Here is a 21894-nt window from a genome sequence, read left to right as displayed (position 1 = left end):
GCCAGACGTTAACGGTTTGGCCGACAAGGTTCGCGCACAAGGCACCTGATGGCAACGGAAGGGGCGGCGCGCGCGCGGTGTACCGTAGGGAGAGGCGCGCGCACTAAGGACCTGGGACCTTAACGGATTGGCGCGGCAAGGTACGGGCACAAGGCAGCTACTGGCAACCGTGGGATTGGGGGCGGGGTAGGGAGCGGCGCGCGCACTAGGTACTGGAGGGAGAGGCCATGATTATCAGTCCACGATTATTAATATCGCTAAGGTTTTGCTCATGCTATCCTCTCCCTTCCTGGAAAACCCTCCCCACCTCAAGGGTTACTTCCTCCAAAAAGCATTCCTGGTGGTCTTCCAGCTGCCGGCCTCCTAGGCACCGCTGCCGCCGCTGCCGTGGGCCCAGGAACCTCTTCAGCCGGCGCCTCGGCCGGCATCGTTTCAGGACCACGGACAGCTCCTGGCGCAACCCCAGCCGGGCCCTTGCGGCAGGGCTCACACACCCTAGGCGCTCCATCAGCACCTGGGCACACTTGGGGCCAAGGCCAACAATGAGAAGAAAGGTTCCCCCGGAATGCCATGCTGCCCCCGGAGCCCCTCTTCAGCAAGAATCTCCCTCGCCGTCGCCAAAGACGTCCTGAGCAACAGACCTGAGTGAGCGGGGAGGAGTGGATCGGCACTGCCATGGTGGGAGCAAGGGAAGCAAGCGGGTGTGGGAGGACAGAGAAATCGGCTGCGTAGGAATCTAAAGGACCTGGGTGATGTGGTGTGAAGGGGTGAGAAGATGTTTGGGGCAGAAGCCTGACAGGGAGATTTGTGGGGAAAGAGGGAAAATATCAGTGTTTGAGAAGGTTCGGGGGAATGTTGAAGCAAAAAGGAGTAACCAGATCATCGGTAGGGGCAAAGGAGGAAAGAAATTGGACATTTAATCCATTGGGGATATTGAAACCTGGCAGCATTTAAAGGGGCTAGACTGGGAGGAAGTTGGAGTGAAAATCAAACTGAAGAAAATAGAACCGTTGAAATTTTTTTTTAAGTTAGAAAAATTTGGAAGAGAGTTTGAGTAGTAAAAGTTTTTGAATGGAGAGTGGGATATGAAAAAATCAGAAGCTTGGAAGCATGCGAAGAGCGCTAAAAGGGCTGTAGCCAAAAAGGGTTCTGGGTAGAGGGGAATTCAGAAAGTGGGGGGCAAAGCTGAAAAGCAGGAGTGATATGAGAAGGCAGGGGAGCTGGAAGCAGAGGAAGGGAAAACATGGCTCTGTGCAGTGGTAGTCACAGCCAAGAGTGGCTCATTTTGGGAAGCTCTCTCTGCTCTGACCCAAGTGAGCACCTTTCTTCTGAGCACCACCAAAAGTGGGGTGCTCACTTCGAAGTGAGCTGAAGGGGTTAAAAAGACTCAGTGAGACATAGATTTGACACATTCCCATCATGCACTGACACACCCCATGGAATGAAACCTCATGTCCTGTACCCACCTTAGGGGCATTTATTGCACCCTGGTGAGTCCTACTGTACTTTAATCTGTGTATTTTATTAAAAAATCAATTCACAATCCCTACTGGGTCAGCCTGCAGTCCAAGAAGCACTGTTGCATTCCAACCCCGTTTTCCAGACAAGACCACAGACTCACTGGTCCATAGGGCCAACCCACACCTCAGAAGCATGAGGGTGACCTCACAACTTTTCCCAGCACAGGACAGAGACATGAAGTACTTTTAGCTGTGCAAGAACTCTGGTTGAGCAAAAACCACACATGCTTATGCCTGCAAGCTTTATTCTCATTCTCAGCCAGGTAAGCCTCCCTATCATATTTTTTCTTTTGCCTATCACCCCCACTCTTGCAGCACACTTCTGTTTGTTTGATCTTGTGCATGGTTCCCATTAAAGTCACCCTGCTCTCAACCTTCTCTGAAGCCTGTACCTCTCAGGGTTGTACCACTCTGGGGCGATTAGTGAGAAACTGTCTGTATTATCTTCCTCTTCTGAGACCCTCCTAGCTTCCTAGTTTGTAGAATGCCTTTGAAGATAGAGACTAGCTTCTTCATGACATAGTAGAGTGCCTGAGTGTACCAAGAACTCTAGAGGGACTAAAATATGTTAAAATATAGGCTTTCTTCTTTCTTTCTTTTTTTTTTTGAGACAGACTTTCGCTCTTGTTACCCAGGTTGGAGTGCAATGGCGCAATGTCGGCTCACTGCAACCTCCGCCTCCTGGGTTCAGGCAATTCTCCTGTCTCAGCTTCCCAAGTAGCTGAGATTACAGGCATGTGCCACCATGCCCAGCTAATTTTTTGTATCTTTAGTAGAGAGGGGATTTCACCATTTTGACCAGGATGGTCTCGATCTCTTGACCTCGTGATCCATCCGCCTCGGCCTCCCAAAGTGCTGGGATTACAGGCTTGAGCCACCGCGCCCGGCCTGGCTTTCTTATTTCTAAGGTAGATGGTCATGTATTAATTTGTATTCCCTAAAAATCAATTTAGAGAATATCATCTCATAAGGAACATCAAATATTTCTCTTGGTTTTATAATGGCTATGTTTCATTGAGTCAAAAAAGTAGTTCTGCCACTCCCATCGCCCCATTTTCTGTCAGGGACACAGAGGCACAGGACAGTTGAATAATCTGTCAAGCGTCACTGGTTGGGACTATTTCCAAGTTTTTCCTTACTCACTAGATTCTTCTTTCTAGGCCAGAGGAAAAGGAGGCATCTCTGCTAATCCTCCCACCCAGTTCCTGAGAAGAAAGCCACATGCTGTGTTGGCCTGGTTGCTGCTCCCCAGTACTCCTCGGGGTTAAAGGCCTGGTGCCCCCTCCCATCGCCTCCAGCCACACCTCTCCTGTCTTCAAAAGCCTAGAAGGCTAGTCCTTCCACACTCTAAAGTCCTTTCAGAAAAAAATTCTGAAACAGTGTGTCTCAAACTGCTATAAAGTCAAAGATTTTTCACAAGAGATCCCCTAGATATATACAGATATTGGCAATTAAGCAAGTGCTGTACAACATACTACTTACCTTTGTGAAATACGATGCACTCTGATAGTTTCTATTGTGATTGCTATGCTGTGCTGTGCTGTGCTATGCTATGCTATGCTATGCTATTCTTTTAAGAGCTCATTATAACTGACCAAGTGGATTTCACAACTTTCTAAGGAATCTAAGTCTCAGCTAAAATACTCCAAAAATTCCAGCAAAGACAAAAACTCAGGCCTAGATTTGCCACCAGTGCCCTCTTCTGGGCAGCTTTATTATAAGTCGTGTCTATTAACATTGTTTAATTGTCATAAACATTGTTTAATTGTCAACATCTGTGTGTGTGCACTGAGTCTCGCCAGGAAATAGATGATTTATGTCGGTTACAACCTAAAAGATTTAAGAAGCAATGTTTAGAAATGTTCTGATGAATAAAGGCTGAGCTGAAAGGGCATTGTGTATATGTGTGTGAGACAGAGAGAGAAAGGCTCTCATCAGAGGTTGTGCAGATTTTTCTCTGCGATCTTCTCTCTTCCTGCAAATCAGCCAGAGATGGGATCTCAGGGACCTATCCCTGCCTCCCCAAAGCCATCCTCACATGAGGCCAGCCTGGGAAGAGGACAGCAGAGCTCACATCTCTGTGGAGAGGAGGCTGGGCTCAATGCAGACCTCTGTGTCTTTGGTCATCTTCACTTCATAGGTCTTGTCCTGAGACCCTCCTGCTGACACACCATGGTTGCATGGCTCTCCCAGGAAAGAACCTGCAATGTTCAAGATGGAGAAAATCATTAGGCACTGCCAACCCCACACCCCCACTCTTTGCTCAGCACACATGCACGCATTACTCATGTACACACACGTATATGTGTGCATAAACATGCGCACATACACACATGTATACACATGTGAACATGCATGCAGTTTCTGTGGCCTCATTATCCTGTGATGGGCTATGAAGCCATGGAGCCATGGAAGTGTTTAGATTAGGGTGAGGGTTCCATATGGGAGAACATGTGGTGCTGGATTTAAGGAGATCTGAGTCCTGACCCCAAGTCACTTACCCTCTGGCCCAAGTCACTTAGCCCACTCCATTCTTCAGTTTCCCTTTCTATGAAATTGGAATGATATAGGCCCTGCCTAACTCAGAAGCCTGTTGTGAGTCACAAATAAAGCACAGATGAGACGTTGCTCTGAGGGTGGAAAAAGCCAGCTTTGGCCGAAGGGTCCTGGGTTGTGCCATAAAGAACAGGGTTGGCCCGTGAGAAGACTGTCCCCCACCCGCCCCCAGCTGTGATAGCTAGGCCTTTAGGAATTTGTTTGACACATGTCAGATATCCCTGGCATCCTATTTTAATGGTGCCCTTGATTCTGACACCTGCTTCCTGGAGTAAAGACACAGAGAGGAAACCTCACGTAGAGGGTTTTGCTCTCCTGAGCAGAGGTTAGTGAGACTGAGTCCCTGCTGAATCTGAATCCCTCCTGAGCTCCAGACCCTTCCACACTGAGATGTGCCTTTCCTGCTGGGACAGAGTCTTCTGGTCATGGGGCCATGTCTTCTTTAGCTCTGAGCAATGTGATCTTCTTTTCCCATCTGTGCTCAGCTCACTGCCTCCCTCTATCTTACTGCCTATAGACCCTGCATGCCCTGCCCACTCTATCCTCAGGGGTCTGAGGGCATCAGTGAAAAATCCCAGTCCATCCTTTCTGTACTGAGTGCTGGATCAGTGCTCCTGGCTTTCAACATCTCAGATAGGGTAAGGGAAGTTCTCTCAGGGAGGCCTGCAGATTGCTACCCACCCTCCAGAGGGGAAAGAAAGATGAGAGGTGGGAACTCCAAGTGGATTGGGAGGGGAGGGAGGTGGAATGGGCTTTGGAGAGGCCTGGGGGGATGAACTGGAGATGCAGAGTGTCAGCAGGCAGGCAACAGCATTTCTGGGGACTACTGGGCACAGGACGTGCTGGCTTATCCTCAGCACAAGCAATGCCAGTGTCTGACCTGCCTTTAACTTTGAGCTGCAACAAAGAGGACAAGGCCCAGGAACAGGAATGCGGGCTACACTTGTCTTCACCAAGCTGAATCTTGGCACCCTGTGTGTTGTTTGTCCCAACTGCAGCAGGCAGAGGGAATCAACGCTTTGTGAGCACTGACTGTGTGCTGGGCACTGTGCTGGGTGCTTTGTGTGTTTTGCCTCACAAAGAGATGAATCTGTGGAGACAAGGAAATCCCCTGGGGATTTAAACAGGTCCTCTAAACATCCCTCTCCTCTTATGTCATAGAGAACAAAGCTTCACAGGAAAATGCCCTTAGAGGGTGAGGAATCAATTCACCATGAGCGGCTAAAGATGGACTTGGAGTCCTCCTTAAGCAGAGGCTTTGATGAGGCCAGCATGGGAGAGGGCGATATGGGGACCAAGTCAGGACTTCTCTGGAATGAGGGTCTCCTGACCTACTTTCAGGCAAGGCAAGTCAAGAATTCCTTTCTGACCATGCTTCAGGGGAGAAAGGGTCAGAGAGTGACCTTCCTGCTGCTGCCGTTTTCTCCATTTCCTTCCATAAAATACTCAGCAGGCCAAGGGGCCACATGTTGGGGTAATGTGTTCCAGGCCCTGGCACTATTCTTCTACCTCTCTGACATTTCCTCTCTCTTCCTTTGTGGACTTCTCTCCCAGGCACCCATCGCTCTCCATCATGGGGATCCTGCCAAGGAAGCTGGGAGGAGGAAACCAGGGATCTAAGGTGGTCTGAGGGCAGCCTGCGTGGACTGAATGAAAGGCAGTGGGGCAGGGTTAAAAGGCCAACTCCATTAGGATGATTCACATGAAATTGCTGATATTTGGCCATTTTTACCTACAAAAATCATAAGTTCTTTTGGTTCAACTAAAACTTCCAAACTTGTTTCAGTCAGGCTCATGTCCATCTGGACTTGTAGCCAGACAGTTGGGAATGCAAGGCACTTACAGGAAGGTGACTGGAAACCTTGCAGCAAGGCTCCTCTGTGCAGCTGGAGTTACAGACTGAAGTGTTTTAGTCCATCTTTGAATTCACATAATAAATGATTTTAAATTAACTAACTAGATCTTACGGTAAAACATGTGCTCCACAATTTCTGATGTGTCTCTGTTATAACTGCTTTTGGGAAAGACCCTGCCTTCTCTTCAACCCCTCATAGCGGCAACTGGTAAAACTCCTGACTTGATAAGGAATTTTAATTACAATATAGCATATCTAATGCTAAGGACAGATTTTCAAAAAGGTACAGACCTAATTTCACAGGTAGTAACCCATAAGATTTCAACTTAGAGCATAATATAAGAATAGTTTCTCTAACTAAAGCAAAATATTCCATAAAAATTTCTGAAAGTGAAACATTATGCAACAGCAATAGATTCCGTTGCATATAACTGAAAACATGTACAGGACGCGGTATATATTTTTTTGTGTTAGTTAAAAAGAACATGGCCACACATAGGCTAAATTAAAGAAAATTAGACTTATTTCATGAAAGACGCAAAGAGAAACAGAGATGCATAGCAACAAGGGAAACCATATTTACCCATATAAAAATGGCGAACTCCTTCTTCCAAGCATTTTCTAAAGTGGACTAAAGTAATCCAATCATTACACTTATCGGGTTCCTATCATAATCACCTATTTTGCATATAAACATAAAGCTAAAGTTTGTGCTTGTTAGACCTCACCCTTGAATAACACTTGATCTTGTTGCTTAGTGAGGGCAAGTCACACTCTTGAAGATTCATCTCCAACATGAGCACTTTCCCACTGGAATTGTTCTGCTATAGTATTTCCAATTACTCAGGAAACCTCACCCAATAAAACCTCACCCTGAATGTTTAGTCAAAAAATATTAAGAGCCATGATTTACTTAGCAGTGTTTTAAGATTATACATGTATTTATTCAATTTACATACTTTTTCCTTGTTTTAGGAACATGTGTATGTTGAACCAAAATTATCTTTTTAAGAGTAAGAACCAGTTTTAAAAGTTATATCCGTTTTTATTTATTTATTTATTTTTGTCCACATAATAAAATTGTTTAGCAAATGGAGGAAAGTAAAGCACTGTGGTTAACAGCAAGCTTCTTCTCATTTACATGGTAGTTGAATTAATTTTGAGAATTACTTTTCTTTATTTCCCTCCCAATGATGCAAAATATAAGATGAACCTTGACAGCTGGCTCAGGCATTGGAGTCTTCTCCATGAAGGTGTGTAAATTTTCTTTACTTATTTTTGATGTCTAATTCTGCAGATTAATTCACCATTCTTGAAATTATTCCTTGAAATGAAATAATTCCACTGATTTTTCTCTTACCTCACAATACCTTCTTAGCCTTTTGGGGGATATTCTACTAAATGTTGCTTCAATATTGTTTTTATCCATTTTCTACTGTTTTCTTCCTCCCTCCAGCTTCTCCCTAGATGGCCAAAACCACACCAAATATTTATCTTTAGATACATTCTAAAGTCCAGACTCAATTTTTTTGTTTTGTTTTTGTCTACAGAAGGAAGATCATACAAAGCCTTCTCCAACTAAAGGATGTGCTTAATGAAGTCATTATTTGTCTTTCTCTTCCTCAAAACGTGCTGTTTTATCAACATTTCAATGTATCAAATGTCTACAGTGATGGTACCAACGTTCATCTTGTTGCCTAAAACAAAACTTTTGAAGATTTCCCCTCCCGTGTGATGTTCCTCTTAAACATTTTGGAAAGAAATTTTCCCTCTTCTTCCCCTTAACCTGTTCTACCCTAACTGAGAAGCCAGCCACCTCTAAATACTAATGAAAACACAAAATTTAAAGATCAGTTAAGTAACTTAACTATGAGATTTTTGTTTGGTTGGTTGGTTTTTGGCAGCCATTAAAGATTAGTGGATTAAGAAAGCAAAATTGTTCAACACAGTATCTAAGAAGACAAATAGTATAAATAGAAGATTTACGCTATATATAAATCTCTCACAAAGATTTAAATTAATCTGTTACAAAATGATCTCATATTTTGCAATAATAATCATTCATCTTACAAAATAAATAAATGCCACTTGTGATAATAACTATCCATTGAAAAAAATGTTTATAGCTCAGTTTAAACCTTTTATCAACATGGGGCCAGAGGTAAAAGCATATCCCATTAAAGATGGATCAAGGAGATCATATACTTAGAAACACGCATGTGCCTATATATACAAATACACAACAGTCCTACATAAACAATATGTACAGTTAAAATACACTTTAAAAACAAAAGATGTGTTAGAGCTAAGTGGCAAAAAGTTCTGACCTCTACCTTGTGCTTATTATATTTTATTATTTTCCCACTTAACCAAAGCCCTGACAAGGAAAAGGAACTAACAAGTGTTAATTGAACAAAAGCTCACTATAGCAGGAAAAAGTGGGAAATACAATGTTCTAAAAGGCACCGGTAGTTTCCTATAAATGCGGAGGGGATTATTTTAGTTCTTATTTTTTTTAAATTACAAGAGCTACATGTTACCTTAGTGGGTAAGCTAAATGAAAGTGATAAAATGAAGTGGCATTAAATGGTAAGATGTTTCTTACCAAATTAAAGTTAGAAATATCACTGATGTATGTTGCTACCACCAATAGCAATGACACCACCTTGCAGACTCTCCATACTCAATGAAGTTACACTAGATATTGTTATGCGCTATGCACATTTATTGCCAGAGCTCTCATGAGATAAAGTATTAAAGCCCAATAGGGGTGTCACATGTGTGACTGGACAAATACCTTATTCGAGTTGACCTTAAGTATTTTATGCAACACCAACTGTCAAACACTTTGGTAGTTTAAATGGATTTTTAAAGAGATTAAGTACAGCATAATCATGGAAAAATCATGATGAAATGATTATTGTAGACACAGTTTTCATTTTTGTTAAAACCTGTTTTATAAACTGTTTTATGGTCAATAATGGTAAATTAGAAGGTAAATTTAGAACTTCTGCCAACCTCCAACCTGCAAGAAATCATCTTGATTAATCAACATCTAATCAACGTTATTAGAATGGTTGGCAGAGCAGTGATCAATTCCTATATAAGTATCATTCTTGCTAGCACCAAAAACATAACACAGAGCACCCTTCAAACTGTAAAATAAGCACCAAAATAAATCATCAAAATGCCACACTACTACTCTAAAAATCACAAATGCCCATACATGTGAGTACTCAAGAAGCTAACTTCAGAAGTGCAACTGCAATTTCAGTGTCTTTGGGCAAGTCACACCTGCAGCTTTCACAGCTCTAAAATAACTGAAGTACATAGTCTTAAACATCCCTTTAAAGGCTTACATTCTTTTAATGTAAATAAAAATTCTTACATCCTTTTATTATGTGGATTATGCACAATGTACATAGATGATGTTTAAATTGCCAATACTTCCTTGATCATCTGCATGCGAAGCAGTGGCTGGAGGTCATGAGGAGCATCGAGGTAAGTTAGTTACCCCCATCATCAAAAAAGACAGGCACCTGAACAAGCAGTGGTGATATAATTGTTACAGCTGTAACAATTTTATTTTATTTTTTTGTAAATATATATGTTTTTGCAACAGTTTTGCTGGGGGAGAGCAAAATCCCACTGTGGGCAGCTCAGAAGTGCACATGTGAGAGATTTCCACTGATAGAAAAGAAAGGTAAAGGCATTCCAAACAGCAAAAATATCATTAACCAAAATTTGAAGACAGGATTGGGAATGGAAAAGAGCAGTTTTTCAGGATAAAACAAGTGGAATGGAAAACTTTGGAAATAAAATTTTTTAATTAGTACAAATATACATTTATTGCAAACAAAAATTAAGTAACAAAACAATAAATGATCAGTGCTGATATGGTTTGGACCTGTGTCCCCAGCAAATCTCTTGTTGAAAAGTAATCCCCAGTCTTGGAGGTGGGGCCTGGTGGGAGGTGATTGGATCATGGGGGCAGACCCTCATGCCTTCAACCTGTCCTCAAGACAGTGAGTTCTCCCAAGATCTGGTTGTTTAAACATGTGTGATGTCTCTCCCTCTACTCTCTCATGCTTGCTCCTGCTTTCTCCATGTGAGATGTCTGCTCCTCCTTCACCTTCTGCCGCAACTGGAAGATTCCTGGGGCCTCCCCAGAAGCTGAGCAGATGCCAGCACATTTCCTGTACAGCCTGCAGAGCTGTGGGCCAATTACATGCCTTTTCTTTATAATTTACCTGGTCCCAGGTGTTTCTTTACAGCAATGCCAGAATGGCCTAACACAAGTGCTTTGCATGTGTTCATTTTACAAAATTGAAGAGTGGGAATAAGAAAAGATGCATTGCTCTGAATACATCATGTATTTTGAAATACGTAAAATAAGCTACATTTATTCCTATTAGATAACCAGAAAAAAAAAGATAGTCTAGATTTGGGCCTCTTAAATATTAAATGATATGAAGAAGGAGGAGACATGTCAAATGGAAGCAGCTTCGTGCATAGGGACATTCTCCCAGATGCTCCAATGTCCTGACTCTCTTAACTGCACGTACTCACCCACTGAGCCATGTGCATTCACACTCATCACTCTGCACATGAAGAGATCAGCCAGACAGGGCCAGGCTGGCACACACACACTCCCCATGCAGTTCTGGCCATGTCCATCAGACTGTTTGGCCTCTGGCTTGGCTTTGTCACAAGCTGCATCCTCCTGTGCAATGGTCTATTGGAATTCAGTTTCCTCATCTGTAAAAGGAGACTCCTAAGTGAGTTGTTGTCATAATTCTTCTTTTTTTTTTTTTAGATGGAGTCTTGCTCTGTTGCCCAGGCTGGAGTGCTGGAGCGGTGCAGTGGTGTGATCTTTCTGACAACTCTGTCCCTGACTTGGGCAGCATTGGTCCCCTACTGTCATTCTGGTCATGACATAAATGCCACCTTAGTGAGGCATTTGGATTCTCCCCACACAGTGCACAGTGGCTCCCCAGCCCTCCTTCCCATCATCCTACTGTATTTTTATCACGGCACTTGCTCTTTTCTTTCATGTGGACTTGCTCTAGTGGTTTTGTGCAGGTCTCCTAAGACTGTGGGCTCCTCGGGTAGAGAGGGGCTCCTTTGTCATTTTCAGCACCAACACTGAGGCTACCAGGGCACCTGGCACAAGGTGAGTGCTCAGGAAGGAGTCAGTGAGTGAATAAGTCGGAGGGTGGTTAAACCCCACTTTCTGCTTCTGCTGGCCTCCTCATAATGTGGAGATCATTGATAATAACAGGAAGCACCTGTCTCAGGAGAATCCCTGGGCTCCAGCTGCCCCAGTAAAGCTCAGTGGGCACCAGGGACATGGGAGGCTGCTGCCACCTGGGGGTCAGCACTAGCACTGCAGCCCCAGGCAGGAGTATCACAGAACAGAGCAGGACAGGACAGGACAGACAGGACAGGCAGGTGCATTTGGAGATCCTTAGGACAGTGGCTCTCCAGGGTCCCAGCAGGCCCTGGAGCCAAATCTGCCGGCTCAAGGTCAGTAAGAGGGACCTCAGAAGCCTCCCTTACCGCTGTTCCTCCACTTGTTGGGGTGTACAGGTCACTCTTGAGGACCCTCACTTTATCCAGGGCAGTGATTTCCTGCTACTTCCCAATGTGGACCTCGGGAACCCAACTGGGCCTGGTCTTGTCCCCACACCTCAGACCTGGGGTCCAGTGTTCTGAAACATTCTGCTCTATCCAAGTCCTCATCTGCCCAAGCCCCCAGTTTTTTTGTTGTTGTTGTTGTTGTTTTTGTTTTTTGCTCTGAAGGACCTCCAGGGAGTAGAAAGCATTTTCCCAGAGTCTCCCAGCACAGTGGGCCACCAGTAGAGAACCAGAGCCAATTAGGTATTTACCATGGAAACCTTGGGATCAGGCCAAACACCGCAATTCACACAGGAGAAAACAGGCACTTCTGTCCTGCAGCCCCTTCTTACACCAGAGCAGGTGGGCTCATCTTAGCTCCAGGCGTCCACAGACATGGGCTGCAGGACTGAGTCCTGTCTTCTCAAGGTTGTGCTGGGTGTTGCCCCAGCCCTGGCTGAGCCCTGGGAGCCTTGTGGATCCTCCTGCCTATGCTTCGGGCTCCTGAGCATGTGGGTAGGAGAGGAGTGGATGCCACTGCCCTGTGACAGAGCTGCCCCCAACCTCTTTATTCTTCTTCTCCTGTCACTTTTCTGATGTTCACTCTTTCTGTGGCTGCTGCCTCCATGGTCTCCACCTGAGGAGTCATTATGTCTTTGTGTGTCGTGTGTGTCTGAGCTCACTTGGGATGTGGAAAGGAAGATGGCCCCAGGTGGAGAAGTGGGCAGGGGTCCCCTGGGATCTTAGAGGCTTCCATTTTCAAAGCAAATGCCATGGGAAAAGGTGAAACCAAGGCCTTGGAAGCTAGAGCCCGTCCTAACACTGGCCCTGTCCACCTACTGTGGTCTGGGCCACTCTCTCCCTCTTTCCAGGCCTCAGTTTCCCAATTGTACAATAAAGAACTGAATAAGTGCATGCTCACTGAGGACATGGGATCGGGCTTCATTAATGCCACACACCATGTCAGCGTGGCTGGGCTCAGTCACACATGGGTGCGCAGGCCTCCTGACACAACCTGGCCTGCAGATATGGAGCACAGGAAGCCAGAGACCCAGTGAGAGGTGAGTGCGCATTCGCAGGGCACCGACAGTGTTGCTCTGGAGGCCAGTCCCACGGGAGCCTCCACCTCCAGCCTCTGACTGCTCTTGTGTCCCACACCCTCGGGGCCCAGGGGCACCAGTGGTACATTCAGCGGGGGCTGCAGGGCACTAGGCCTGGTGGGCCTGGACTGGAGGGAGCCATTTTCCTATTGATCCACAGCTTCACAGTGTGTGGTCAAACTATGAATTTGACAAGGCTGTTTTATTATTACTGAGCCCAAGCACATGTCCAGTTCTCTACCGTGTAATTGTTTCTTTTCTATCCATTTCTAGGAGTTCTTTCTGTAATGGGAGTGTGAGCCCCGCTGTGACATGGGTTGTAAATATTTATTCCTAGTTTATTATATCTTTTTTTAAATTGTGGTTCTTAGTTCTGGTTTGAATTGATTTTCTTTTTGTTTTATTTGCTTTGTTTCATTTTCTATGTATTATTAAGATGTCACTTCTCTCCAAATTGAGCTACAAGATCATACAACCACAATAAAGTAACTCAGCCAATATCTCTTGAAAACTGATTAGCCAATTTCAAAATTTACATAGAAATAAAGAGTCAAGAACCATCAAGACATTTGTAACAAAGCTAGAGGACGTACACTGTCAGGTATTAAGACTTAGATCACAGCTACAGGAATCAAGGTCCTGTGGTTTAGTTGTGCAAGAATAGACACAAGGAGGAGAAAGAATGGAGGGTCCAGCTCAGACCTGCAGATCCTGACATTCTGCATATGACTGAGCACACCGCAGAGCAGTGGGGAGAGAAAGGCTGCTCAGTGAATGGCCTGGGCAACTGGGCATCCACATGGGAAGTCAATCAAACTTGATTCCTACCTCACACTGTGCACAAAAGTTAATCCCAGGGGAATTTTAAATCTAAACATGAAAGTTTAAAAAATATATGTATTGTCAATAACAGGAATGAATATTTTTATGATCTTGAAACAGGTAGAGACTTCTTAGAACACAAAGTGCACTAATAACAAAAGAAAAATTTGATAAATATGACTTAATTACAATTAAGAACTTCTCTTCATCAAAAGATGCCTTCAATAAAATTAAAAGGCAAGAACGAAATGTGAGGAAACATTTATCATTTATGTGACAAAAGCCTGACATCTAGGATATGGGACTAATCCCATCAATGAAGAAGAAAGGCAACACACTGGGGAGAATGGGTAAACAATCCGGGTATTTCCCAAAGAGTGAACAGACGGCCAAGAGGTGTATAGAAAGTGCTGCGCATTCTTGGTCATCGGGGAGATGCAGATTAAAACCACAGTGTAATACCGCTGTGCAATGGACGACATTTTATTTAAAAAGCAGTATCGAGTGTTGGGGAGGGGCTGAGCGCCTGGGACTCTCATATGCTGCTGCGTGTGTGAACTGCCACAACCACTCTCAAAAGCCCTTTGATAATATCTTCTAAAGATAGGCAGATACACTCTATGGCTCCACAACTTGACTCTTAGGTATAGATCTGTTAGAAATGCCTGCATCTCTTCAACACGCAAAAGAACGTCCACAAAGGGCCAGAACTACGAGGGGTAACGGAGGTAAATTCTCAGTAGTGGAGCTGTGGGTTAATGTAGTTTCTCCTTTGATTTTTTTTTTCTTTTCTAAAAAGCATCATCACTTGGAACTTTTCCAAACTGGAAATAACCCACATGTGCATCAATAATAAAAAGAATAAATCAAATATTATATATATATATATATGTATATACAAAAGTCATAAAATGCCAACTAACACAAGAACAGAAAACCAAACACCACATGTTCTCACTCATAAGTGGGAGTTGAACAATGAGAACACATGGACACAGGGCAGGGAACATCACACACCAGGGCCTGTCGCAGGGGTAGAGGGCTAGGGGAGGGATACCATTACGAGAAATACCTAATGTAGACGATGGGTTGATGAATGTAGCAAACCACCATGGCATGTGTATACTTATGTTACAAACCTGCACGTTCTGCAAATGCATCCTAGAACTTAAAGTATAATAAAAAGCTCATAGAACATGATATTGCATATATATATACATATAATGAAAGTCACACGGAAATAAAAATGAATTACAGCTGCATTCAGAACCACCCATAAGACTTTCAAATATAATACATTATCTTGACATAGAAGAGTTCATTCTGTACAATTTCATTTAATTAAAATTTTAAACTAATTTTAAAATTAAAATATTGAAATGCTTGCTTCCGAAGTGAGAATATTTGTTACCACTCGAGAAGAGAGTTCAGTGGCCTGGGATGACAGCATGAGGGGATTCCTAGAGGGTTGGCGATGTTCTGTTTCTTATGCGTACTGGTTATAGGGTGCACTTGCTTTGGATAATCCATTGAGCCATGTATTTCTTATTTCCGTGTTTTTCGGCATGTATGCTATGCTTCAACACACAAAGTCATGGAATCAACCTAAATGCCCATCAATAGAGGAATGGATAGAGAAAATGCTGTGCATATACACAATGGAATACTATGCAGCTGCAAAAATGGATGAGATCATGTTCCTTGCAGGAATGCGGACAGAGCGGGAGGCCATTATCCTTAGCAAAGTAACATATGAACAGAAAACCAAATTCTGTATGTTTTCACTTATAAGTGGGAGCTACATGATGAGAACACATGGACACAAAGGGGGAACAACATACAATAAGGCCTCATGGAGGGTGGAGGCTGGGAGGAGGGAGAGGAGTAGAAAATATAACTACTGAGTACTAGGCTTAGTGCCTGAGTAATGAAATAGTTTGTACATCAAACTGTTGTAACATGGGTTTACCTACACATGTACCCCTGAACTTAAAATGAAAGTTAAAAAGAATTCAATCGCTTGAACCCAGACTTTTATTTTTCTGGTTAACCCCAAGGCCAGCAGGCGCAGGGGTTGTTTCAAGACTCTGGCATTGCAGCATCTGAATTCCCACCCTAGATATCACCACTTCTTATCTCAGAGGGCTTGGCCATGGCACTAACTGTCCTAGCTCCAGTTTCATTATCTGTAAAATGAGTTAATTATGCTTCCCTTTTCATAGTTATTGAGAGGATTAAATCTCACCAGAAATAACTAGCTCTTGTGGGACTTCATGTTGTTTTTTCTTCTATGAAGTATGGAGAAGACAGAGGATGACCTGTGGTAATGGAAGGAGAGGCCTGAAGTTTAACCCAAAGATGTTTTCAAGGTGAAATGTTGACAGGGTCTCTTGGCTCAAACATATATATAGTTTTAAACCCTGAGTCCATCCATCAGTAAATCCTCTGTTCCTCTCACCTTCATCTACAATTTTGTTAATAACTCTCTATGACATCATTAAGCAGAAGATTGCCCAGGGCAGTCACTACTGAAATTCTCCCTCCAGGTGACAGGGATCCATTAAGCAGCCTGCTCTGTGGCAAGAAGGGAAATGGGTTTGGATGTGTGTTCCTGCCACAGCGACGTCCAAGCAGCAGCTAAGAGCCCCAGGGACTTGGCTGCTGGAAGCATCTTCTCCCAGAGTTTTCCTTGGACAATGGGAAGATTTCCAGAGCCCTAGAAGCCAGGATCTGGCTGTTGGGAGATAGCATTCATTCATGCATTCATTCACTCATTCATCATTCACTTTTAAAAACATATATCGAAGTCTTCTACAAGCTAGATGGCTACGTTCTTAGAATAAAGGTTAATAAAATACAATGCCTGCCCTCAAGGAGCTTGTCTGTCTAATAGAGAGTAATATCACAGCCAGAAGGACTCTATGAAAGACTCCAGCCAGGTCATGTCACTCTTCTGCTCAATACCCTGCAACGGCTCCCATGTTCCTCAGAGTAAAGTTCAAGGTCCTTCCCACAGCACCATGGGACCTGGCCACCCCATAGTCCTTATCCATCCCCCCTTCTCCTCCCCTATAGACACACTGCCCTCATTTTCAAACACAGCAGCCAAGTGCATTCCTCCCTCAGAACCTTGCACTGTGCTTGTCTTTTCTTTGTCTAGATGCTCTTTCCCCAAATACCCACATGGCTCCCTCCCTCCCTTCCTGGAGGCTTTTCCTCAGAAGATGCCTTCTCGGGGAGGCTTTGACTAGCCCTATCCCATCTAAATGTCAACACCCCCCAGCACCTCATATTCGCTTCTTGATTTATTTCTTCTTCTCAGGACATCTTCCTCGCTAATATTCTCTACCCTACTTTCTAATCTTGTTTCATTGCCACCTCTCCCACCAGCATGTAGGCCTCTGAGAGCAGAAAGGAGCTTTGGATTATTTTGATGTTGTTTTATTTACCGTACCTTGAGTACTCAGATTCGTGACTAATACAGTATATAGAAAGTGAGAAGAGGAAGGAAAGGGAAGGAAGGAAGGAAGGAAGGAAGGAAGGAAGGAAGGAAGGAAGGAAGGAAGGAAGGAAAGAAAGAAGGGAGGAAGGGAGGAAGGGAGGGAGAGAGGGAGGGAGGGAGGGAAGGAGGGAGGGAGGGAGGGAAGGGTTTTTTTTTAATATAACCAGATATGCCCTGTAATGGAAGAAGAATCTAGAGCCATGGAGACCAATAGAAAAGCCTCCTAGCCCAGACCTGGGAAGCCAAGAGGCTTTCCTGAGAACTGTAGAATGAGTCAGAGAAGGCCAGGTAAGGAGCAGAGAGCAAGGGAATTCCAGGAAGAGGAAGTAGCACATACAAATGCCTACCCTTGCAGGGAGACCCCGGTGCCCTGGGAACTCACTGCACTTGGCAGCTGCATGAAGTTAGACGCAGCACAGGGGCATAAGGAGTGCCAGAGCCAAGTGGAAGAAGCCTGCAAACCATGAGGAGGGTCCAGAATCCGTCAGGAAGCCAGTGGCCAGGTGCCATACTCAGAGTTTTCCTTTACAGAGGCCAGAGCGTGGGACATGGATTGGAGGAGAACAAGGGGGAGGCAGGGACATCAGTTAGGAAGATGCTTCACTCACGCCACTGAAAGAGGTTAATGGATGAATCAGGGCAGGAGTAGGTAAATGTTTTTTTTGTAAAGGGCCACAAAGTAACTATCTGGGGTGTATTCAGCTCTGCCTGTGTAGCAAGAAAGCAGCATTCCTGGGATAGAAATGAATGAGTGTGGCTGTTCCAATAAAAGTTTATTTTAAAATCAGCCAGCAGGCAGATCAGCCTGAGAGCCGCAGTTTGCCAGCTCCTGGATTGGGGGTAACAGAGAGAAATGGCTGTGCTGAAAGTTTAACAGGTGCCACAAGCAGAAGGTGGTGGTTAACTGGCATTGAGAATTGAGTCAAGGAGGACTGTCATTGGGTACTAGGGCACCAGGGGGCTGAAACCATCAGCACCCATGCCCATGAGTGAGGCTGACCGGGGTCCCTAGGAGAATACTGTTTTCAGGTTAGAAATACTCCCAAGAAGTCTAAAACTGATGCTTTTTGAGTTTAATGTTTTATATTATTCTGTATATGAGATAAAATTTTCACGATGCATAATAGAGTGCACAGTGAAACCTCAGTGTTCTTCTCCCTTTACCCCAGCTTCCCGTCTCCCTGCTTCCACTGTGCCATGTTCAAGGTCACACACTTCTCCAAGTGCACTGGGTTCCCGTGGCACCCGCACCTCCCTCCAGTGCAGGGGTTCACAGGCACTGCTTCCTCTTCCTAGAATTACCTTTCTCTCTGCTTCTCATCTGGCTTACTCTGACTCAGGTCATGGAAGAACAGCCTAAATTGCAATGAGGGAGAGAAAAGGTTTCCCCTGAGACCCTTCTGCCCGGGCCTAGGGCCTGTCTTGAATCTTAAGGATCAGGCCTCTCTAGGACTGAGAGCAGCTGTGAGGCATGACTGAGTGTTTCCCGCCAGAAATGTCTCTTCCTCCACCCTCTGCCAGGTCCTCTGCACAGTGCCAGCATCTTTTCCTTTCACCTGAATTTTCTCTAAGTCAGATAAAGCCGGGCAATGGACGCTCCTCAAGCCCCGCTGAGAATCAGAAAATACCAGGGACGAGTGTGTGCCATGGGGGGCGTGGCCAAACTACACCAGGAGCTGAGAGCAGCTGAGCAGCGAGGCCAGAACACAGGGGGCCAATCTCAGGTCTCCACAGGGAGGGAGGGGGCCAAATTCTCTAACAGCATGCATCAGGCCACTGAGGCTCAAAATAGCAATAAAACAAATAGGCCAATGTGGTGCCTCATACTTGTAAACCCAGCACTTTGGGAGCCTGAGGCAGGAGGATCTCTTGAGACCACAAGTTCAAGACTAGCCTAGGCAACATGGCAAGATTTCATCACTATGAAAAATAAAATAATATTTTTAAATTAGCTGGGCATGGTGGCCTGGGTCTATAGTTCCAGCTACCCAGGAGGCTGAGGCAGGAGGATCACTTGAGTCCAGGAGTTCAAGGCTGCAGTGAGGTAAGATTACATCACTGCACTCCAGCCTGGCTGACAGAGCGAGACCCTATCTTTAAAATTAAATTGAATTAAAGTAATTAAATAGAATAAAACAAATTCAACAAATAAAATACATTAATTAAATAAAATCCCAAGTGGCTAGCAGTGGGCCCCCATAGCACATGAGGCAAGGGGACACTTCCCTGGGCAGCGGGGAGGGTGGGAACAGAGGGGCTGTTCCTTCTGAGCACATTCCCCAGAAGTGGCTCCTTTTCACCAACTATGAAGGTCACAGCCGATGTGACAGCTGCTGAGACTATGATGTAAGCCACACAGGAAGCACTGTGCAAGCCAGTGCTGGAGGCCTGCAGGCTCCTGGACACAGGGCTGCCTTCTGTGTGAGCTTACCCCGGCCAGCCCAGACCTGGCCCTCACCCCCACCACAGGAGCCTCCCCCAGCCCTACGGCCCTTGGCTCACAGCCCGGCCAGATGACAGGCAGCATGGGGTGCAGCAAGACCCACTGGACTGGCAGCTGAGGACAGGTCCAGGTAAAGGGCAAGCCAACAGCAGCTGGGGACTTCTCAGAGCAGGTCACGACAGCTACACAAGGGTTTGGGTCTTCTCCCAGAGTGTGTCTTTGGGATTGTATGAATGAGCCCCACTTTGGATGACCTTTCACTGTGATGAGGCACTAGGAGGGCAAAGGGCTCCGCACACAAACAGTAAGTCAGCATGTGGTTACAAATCTCAATGTGCACTAGAGAGTTTAGAATATATCAACTGAGGGAGGAAATCCAGACTGTCTGATTACCTTGGATCCATTTTGTGCTGCACAAGAATGAAAAGGAACTCAGATTCTGGCTGAAGATTCTGGCTTTTGCCAGACACCCCACCCTCACAGTGACAGGTGGGGACTTACTGCAAACCAGTCTGCCCATGGTGGCCTCACCCACCGATGTCCATTGTGTCTTCTTCCCCTTCCCTCAAGCCAGCCGGCGAGCAGGCCCAGGGCTATCCCTTGTGTGCACTAGCTCTAGGCCTGACAGCCAGATGCCTCCTGACCCACCGGCCACTTCCATAGGCTGCACCCAGGAGCCCATCCAGGCAGGCAGGGCTGCTTCCCAACACCTGGAGAAATGCTGGGACTCACACAGACTCCCCACACACAACATCTAGAACACGTCTAGCTCTAATCCTGTGCCCATCTCTGACTGTGTCTTTATTGGTTTGAGTTGATTGATAAGGCCCCAGATGCATTGTTACCAAGAGCTCCTTTTGCAGACTGCCCATGTCATGCCACTACAGGGGCACCATGCACATTTTGGAACATGGCATCCTAGAGGTGGCAGTGCCCTAACCCAGTGTTTGTTTCTTTCTTTGGTCAAACTCCATGTGTTTCCTACTGGTTTTCAGGAACTCACAAGAGCTTACGTAGCAGAAGAGACCTGTACCTGGATGATGAAACTGGATGGCCACTCTAATCTTCCCCTCCCCACCTCAGGCTATGTGCTTCCCATTCACACAGGGATGTGTCTGGAATGGGCAGTGAGTGTTCCTAGGAGAGCCATGAGGACAGGTTCTAGGTCACCAGGCCCAGCTAGAATTCCAGGCTGACCTCAGAGCAAAGCCCAGCATCTAAATGAGCTCTTGGGCCACAAGACCATGTGAGGCTTGAAACTCCACAGTTGGAGGATGCCAGGCCACCTGGCGGGGCTTCTTTGTTGAGGCAGAAAAGCAGGACAAGGCCATCCCCAGGCTGCTATCTGAAGAGGCGAGAGGCAGGGTGCAGGCCCAGCTTCAGTACACAGTGTGCAGCAAACTCAGCCACTTACACGCAGATGAAGTTGGAGCCAAGCACACCTCAATGCCTCTGAAATGTAACCCGTCACCAGAGTTTAAACACACTTCATCAACAGAGCCTGGTCAGCCCTATTTAGAATCAGCTGTGTGACCACGTGCCTGTCGATTGGGCTTTCTGTGCCTGTTTCCATAATGTAAAATAGGAAGGTAAAACCCTAGCCTTCATGTTGGCTGTAAAGCTAGAGGGACAGTGGCTGTCCACAGAAGAGCCGGCCAACAGCAGCCATGGCTAAGGGGACTCTCTTGGCCTGCAGTGGGAAAAGAGTTCATGCACCAGAATCCAGAGCCTTCTTTCCCAATCTCCCTTGAAGAGAACGCTCTTCACATAAAAAGAGGGAGGAAGAGACTCAAGATTTTTTCTTCTTTCCTTCTAGAACCACTTCTAGAAGACCAGTTAGGGTCTCAAACTTAGAAAGTAATATATCCATAATTTGTCTAAACTGATGCTTCTATTAAGGTTGGGTAAATGGAAGAGAAATTATCCATGGTCTGCATTCCAGCTGGCCACTGCAAAGTGATTCCCTTACACACACTCACACTCACACACACACACTCACACATGCAGACTTACACCTCTGGTTGAAGGGGAAGGATAGCATAACTGATAAATCATCATTATGTAACATCTGCTTTTTAATTAAGTGTAATAAGCCAATTATTAACCTATGACATAAGCTAAAGGATAAGTGTGGTTGAAAGTATTAAGGACACAAAGACCAGGCCATGGACTGACTGGGGGTCTCTTTCAACTTGCAATTCTCTTACCTCCATCCTAGGGCAGCTACAAGTCCTAAAAAATGTCAAATCATCATTCACTCATTAACACTGACTCAGCAGCCAAGTACACTGCCATCCTGTGTGAGACTCAAAAAGCCACAAGGATGTCCTCACCCTCAAGCATGAATATACAAGCGAATTAGAAAGAACACCTGAAGAAGGAAAAAAAACTTCCAACACCCACTGCAACATGGATGGACCTTGAGAACACAATGCTCAGTGAGATAAGCCAGACACAGAAGGACAAACACTGAATTACTC

The 21894-nt window shown here is 45.2% G+C and overlaps 1 long non-coding RNA gene across 2 annotated transcripts; it reads left to right on the top strand.

The window, feature by feature from the left end:
* The first annotated feature begins 86 nt into the window (after positions 1-86).
* On the top strand, positions 87-13803 carry LOC103787773 (uncharacterized). Of its 2 annotated transcripts, none has more exons than XR_004733372.3 (5): positions 87-140; positions 353-678; positions 1687-1783; positions 2681-7184; positions 7482-13803. It is a non-coding gene; the product is annotated as an uncharacterized LOC103787773 (long non-coding RNA). The 2 variants fall into 2 exon arrangements; XR_004733371.3 differs by having other exon boundaries at positions 353-645; positions 7482-13802.
* Positions 13804-21894: the final 8091 nt, after the last annotated feature.

This window comes from Callithrix jacchus, chromosome 14 (genome assembly GCF_049354715.1).
Source record: "Callithrix jacchus isolate 240 chromosome 14, calJac240_pri, whole genome shotgun sequence".
NCBI classification, from domain to species: domain Eukaryota; kingdom Metazoa; phylum Chordata; class Mammalia; order Primates; family Cebidae; genus Callithrix; species Callithrix jacchus.
Note: the sequence above shows the minus strand (reverse complement) of the source record. Positions and strands in the feature narration are given on the sequence as shown.